The sequence below is a fragment of the Euprymna scolopes genome, chromosome 28 (genome assembly GCF_053919585.1).
Source record: "Euprymna scolopes isolate OS-2025 chromosome 28, ASM5391958v1, whole genome shotgun sequence".
Taxonomy (NCBI): domain Eukaryota; kingdom Metazoa; phylum Mollusca; class Cephalopoda; order Sepiida; family Sepiolidae; genus Euprymna; species Euprymna scolopes.
Window position 1 is genome coordinate 83,685,616 of NC_136509.1, and position 5,000 is coordinate 83,690,615.

General features: G+C 33.6%; 3 non-coding genes across 3 annotated transcripts; 2 read left to right on the plus strand and 1 right to left on the minus strand.

Annotated features, from left to right (window-relative positions):
* Positions 1-2,888: 2,888 nt before the first annotated feature.
* Trnae-uuc (transfer RNA glutamic acid (anticodon UUC)) lies at positions 2,889-2,960 on the plus strand. Its single transcript has one exon. It is a non-coding gene; the product is annotated as a tRNA-Glu (tRNA).
* A 686-nt stretch (positions 2,961-3,646) lies between these two features.
* Positions 3,647-3,718, minus strand: Trnae-uuc (transfer RNA glutamic acid (anticodon UUC)). Its single transcript has one exon. It is a non-coding gene; the product is annotated as a tRNA-Glu (tRNA).
* A 181-nt stretch (positions 3,719-3,899) lies between these two features.
* On the plus strand, positions 3,900-3,971 carry Trnae-uuc (transfer RNA glutamic acid (anticodon UUC)). Its single transcript has one exon. It is a non-coding gene; the product is annotated as a tRNA-Glu (tRNA).
* Positions 3,972-5,000: the final 1,029 nt, after the last annotated feature.

A 5,000-nucleotide genomic window follows, 5' to 3' on the forward strand; every position in this document is an offset into this window, starting at 1 on the left:
TCAAGATGTCTTTTAACATGTTTTATTAATCATTTGTTCATATATATATATATATATATATATATATATATATATATATATATATATATATAAAGCTGAACGTCTGTGTGTGTGTCTGGTCACGAATAGGTTCCTATATGGTTGACTATTATAGAAAACTGATCGAATATAATGATAGAAGATGTATCGAGACACAGGAATGGTTATGTCTGATCTGGCATAATGATGATTCATTAAAATTGTGGGGTCTGCGTACGCGCCTGGTCCACAAAGTATGGAAATAAAAAATTAAAAAATTAAAAAAAACAAAAAAACGTTTACAAGTGTTTTTGATATAGATGTACATAATAATACTTTGATAAGTATGTTTTAACTTAAATAGGGATGGTATAATAAAATTGTGGGGTCTGCGTTCGCGCCTGGCCTCCATAGAATGGAAATAGGCACAAACTTTAATAAAGACTTTTAATATATATCTGCGTAAGTATACTTTGATAATTATGTTTTAGCTTGAAGAAATATGGCATAATAAAATTATGGGGTGTTCGTTCGTGCCTGACCTCCATAGAATGGAAATATGTCAAAAAGTTTAATAAGGTTTTTTAATATAGATCCACAGAATATTGTGACAAGTGTTTCAGTGTGAACAGGTATGGTATAATAAATTATGGGGTTTATCTATTTTATTTTTACTTTCATCATATTTTGCTTTGGTTTTGTTACCCCGAAATTCGAAGCTATCTCTTTACAACCCTTCCTTTTCATAACCTATCATACTTTCATAAATCAGAGTCCACTTTCTGTAGGCTGTTTTTGACCCCAGTCAACGACGGGCACGTTTGCTAGTGTATATATATATATATATATATATATATATATATATATATATATATATATATATATATATATATATATATATATATATATATTTTGTACAGAAAGTTGTTAGTTGAGACAGATCATTGGCTTGAAACCGACGGTACCAATGATCTGTCTCAACTAACAACTTTCTGTACACAAAATATAGATACGCTCTAACAATTTGGATTTTCCTTTTAATTGAGCACTCTGCTGGAATTCTTTAAAAAAAAAAAAACTAATCATATATATATATATATATATATATATATATATATATATATATATATATATATATATATATATAAACAAACAAACATTATACACTCTTAAAATTTCGGCGATGAAATGGAGATAATCCCTGTCGATCTTTATTAGAGTTGCCGCCCTTTTGTTAACCAATTTTTTCACAAATTCAAAACTATAACCATAAAAGAGAGATTATCTCACAGAATACGAAAGTATCTATAAAGCCAGTAACTTTTCTCTCTCTTTTTTTTTTCCAAACAACAACCGATATGCCGAAAGACGATGGAAAGATAATCCGACCGAAACGTTGCACAAATAACACTGAAGAGGAGAACAATAGTCCGATCAATACAAATAATATCTAAAAAATATATTCATCTAAAAAATTCAGAACTTTAATCTTAGTAGAAGTTTGTTTCCCCAATGCAACTGAGTTAAACAGAGCTGAGAGAGAAAAGATAACGAAATACCAAGGTTTTATGCATGACATGAAAAGAAACTGGAAACTTAGGAAGATTTTTTATCATTCCATTAATTATATGAGGAAATGGACACATGAAAAGAAATTTACAAAACTATCTGGCAAATATATTCGGCGGAGCAAGTGCAAGAGAGATACAAACAATTGCATTTTAAAGAGAATGGTTAAATTAAAAAAAATCTCTCGGTTGGAGTGAGTGATATAGCGAATGAATGTCTGGCATCCGGTAGGAATGCCGCATCACCACCTAAAACGAAATGACGAGAAAACAAAAAACAAAACAAAAACAAAAAAAAACATGGAAATATATAAAAATTTGTCATTTATTATTCAATAACATATTGAAAAAAAAATACAAGTATTTTGGTGGAAATTTCTAAGAATGAAGCGTTAGAATTGAAATTGTATTTTTGTGAAATATTTTTTAACTTTTGGTTTTGTAATCGTGTAATTGTTGAATTTTGTCCAATTTTGCTTTTTTATTTTTTTTGGCTAACAATCAAAGAGTTTTAACAGCAAAAGTAAGTTTGTGTGGAACCCAAGTTCCAAGTTTTTGTGTGAATCCCATCGACTGAAGGTGATGTGAAATTGTCGCAAAATCACATCTTCATCTTTTCACCCAATTCTCTTCATGTCTGATGGTCATCTGCCTTCAAGAGAACGCTGTGTTGGTCTTCGTTTATCTTAATTGGTCTTCCGGAACGTCATTGAGGTTAAAATTATCGTGTTCAAATCTGGTAAACTAATTCCGAACAGTTCACTCAGTTATAGCGTTTTCTCCATATACGGTACAAATATCATTGGTCACTTCACTCACTTTTTGGCCTCAATTAAAGGCGAAAAAAAAAGGTGTCGAAAATATGATTTTGATTAAAAATTAAATGAAAAACAAAAACGGGAAAATTCAGTTATTGTCTATTCAAAACTGCTTTATTTCAATTTAATCTGAAAGCGTACAAAATAACTAAAATATTCTTTTTTTTAATGAAAAAAATAAATGGTATATTGTACCGTTTATGAATCAATTACAAAGATATATTTGCGAAACAAAATTCAATAAAAAAAAAAGTAACGTTTCCACACTGGGCATCCTAACCACGAGACTGTATGAGAGAACGCGCGGCAAACGACCAAATTATATACAATTTATAATATAATCAGCAGCAGCTGTATCGTTTTATTATAGGTCAGATGATGGGGATCGGAATGTTGAAAAATGCGAATAGAACAATGTTACTTCTGATTGTGACTGTCATTGATATTATAAATAGAACATAATCTGCTCATGTATTGAGCGTATTCCCATATGGTCTAGTGGTTAGGATTCCTGGCTTTCACCCAGGCGGCCCGGGTTCGATTCCCGGTGTGGGAACGTTATATTTTATTGCATTTTTGGGAGGACGTCATCTTCTTTCGTTCTTATCATTTCACAATGAAGCTACCACCGTGTTTACATTGGATTTGAAGGCTACTATGTTGTATTCAGCTGGAAAGAAAGCATGCCGTTGGAACAGTGTTCCACTGTTCCACAGGCGGGCAGTTCTGGGAAAGAAACTTTGTTCATGGAAGCTGTGTTTAGATTATCTACTGTGTTGTTTTGCTTTCTCGCTTTTAGTATATAGTTTCTCTCTTTCTTTCTTTTTCTTTCTCGCCCTGTCTCTCTTTCTCTCAGTTTCTCTCAGTTTCTCTCTTCTCTCTTTCTCCCTTTCCACCTCTCTCTCTCTCGTTATCTGTCTGTCTGTCTGTCTGTCTGTCTCTCTCTCTCTCCCTCTCTTTGTTCTTCTATTAACAGCCAAAAGTTAAAAAAAAGGAAAGAGTAAAAAAGACTGGAAACAATCCAGTATAAATGACAGGGAATATTGCCACACGTATTAATATTATTTAACAGATGTAAGTCTACTGCATTCGTTTTTGCGTTTCCTTACATTAAATCAAAGACATTCTTTACAATTAAACAAAAGTTTGCTGTACTGATTTTTTTTTTTAACTAATGTTGCGTATTATATGCGACTTTTACGATGTTATATTCTAAACAAGAAAAGAAGAGAAAAAGTTACGTTCCCACACCGGGAATCGAACCCGGGCCGCCTGGGTGAACGCCAGGAATCCTAACCACTAGACCATATGGGATAACGTACATCACAGTCATAAATTATATCCTATTTATAATATTAGTAATAACAATCAGCCACGTCAATTTATCAGTAAGGCAGATGTTAGGATGGGCCGAACTTGGAAATACTATGAATGTTGATTGTGACTGTTATTAATATTGTAAATAGCATATAACTTGCTTACGTATTCCGCGTTCTCCCATATGGTCGAGTGGTTAGGATTCCTGGCTTTCACCCAGGCGGCCCGAGTTCGATTCCCGGTGTGGGAACGTTGAATTTTTATTCTTGATCTGGGACATAGATTTTTACGCATATAACGTAGATCTGTTCATGATAAGATTGTTTCATTTTTTAACAATATTTTTTGTGTGATTTTATCTTTTGCAAACGTAAATTTTTTTTTTATAGTAAATATATATATATATATATATATATATATATATATATATATATATTACATAGGCGTCACCACTTATCAAGGCCGATAGGCCACTCAAGGATAAGGGTAAGGAGTGTAGAGTAGTCAAAAGGACAATATAGTAATCGATAGTAATGGAAGTTCGGTAAATTTGTTAACTTAAGTGGAACGGCTCATCAGAAACTTGTTCACGTTGGACTTGAAGGCAACCATATTATAGACAGCTGGAAAGCAGGAAAACGGAAGACAATTCCACAGGCGTGCAGTTCTAAGAAAGAAGCTTTGATCATGGAATCTATGTTTAGGTTTAGGCATAAAGAGTGGGGGGGGATTATTTATAGTGTTTTCAGCTAGACGAGTGTTTCTTGTGAAAGTTTGGCGAGGGGGGACCATAGATTGAAGCTCAGTCGAACACTTTCCATAAAAATAATGATAAAGCAGACAAACTCGCAACATCTCTTCTGTGAGATGAGGTTGCAGCAAAGAGAAAAGGACATCTCCCACCAGGCCACAAAGTCTATTTTGAATCCTATCAAGGCAGGACAAGTCTTTTCTAGCAGCTCCTGCCCATATGTGGCAACAGTATTCCATACTTGGACGTATCTGGCTCATATAGATAGAGAATTGCATCAGCAGTGAGATATCTACTGAATCGATAGAAGGATCCCACCATTTTTCCAGCGGCCTTGGCAACAGATTTGATGTACGTATTCCATTTAAGATCAGGAGTAAATGTCAAGCCCAGAAGCTTGTCAAAACTTGAGGCCTCCTGAAGACGAGAGCCATTCATTTCAATTGACGTCAGATGTGGATCAGAATGTTGATGATGTAAAGAGAGAAGCTTGGTTTTAGATGCATTAAAAGTAACCAGCCACTCTTT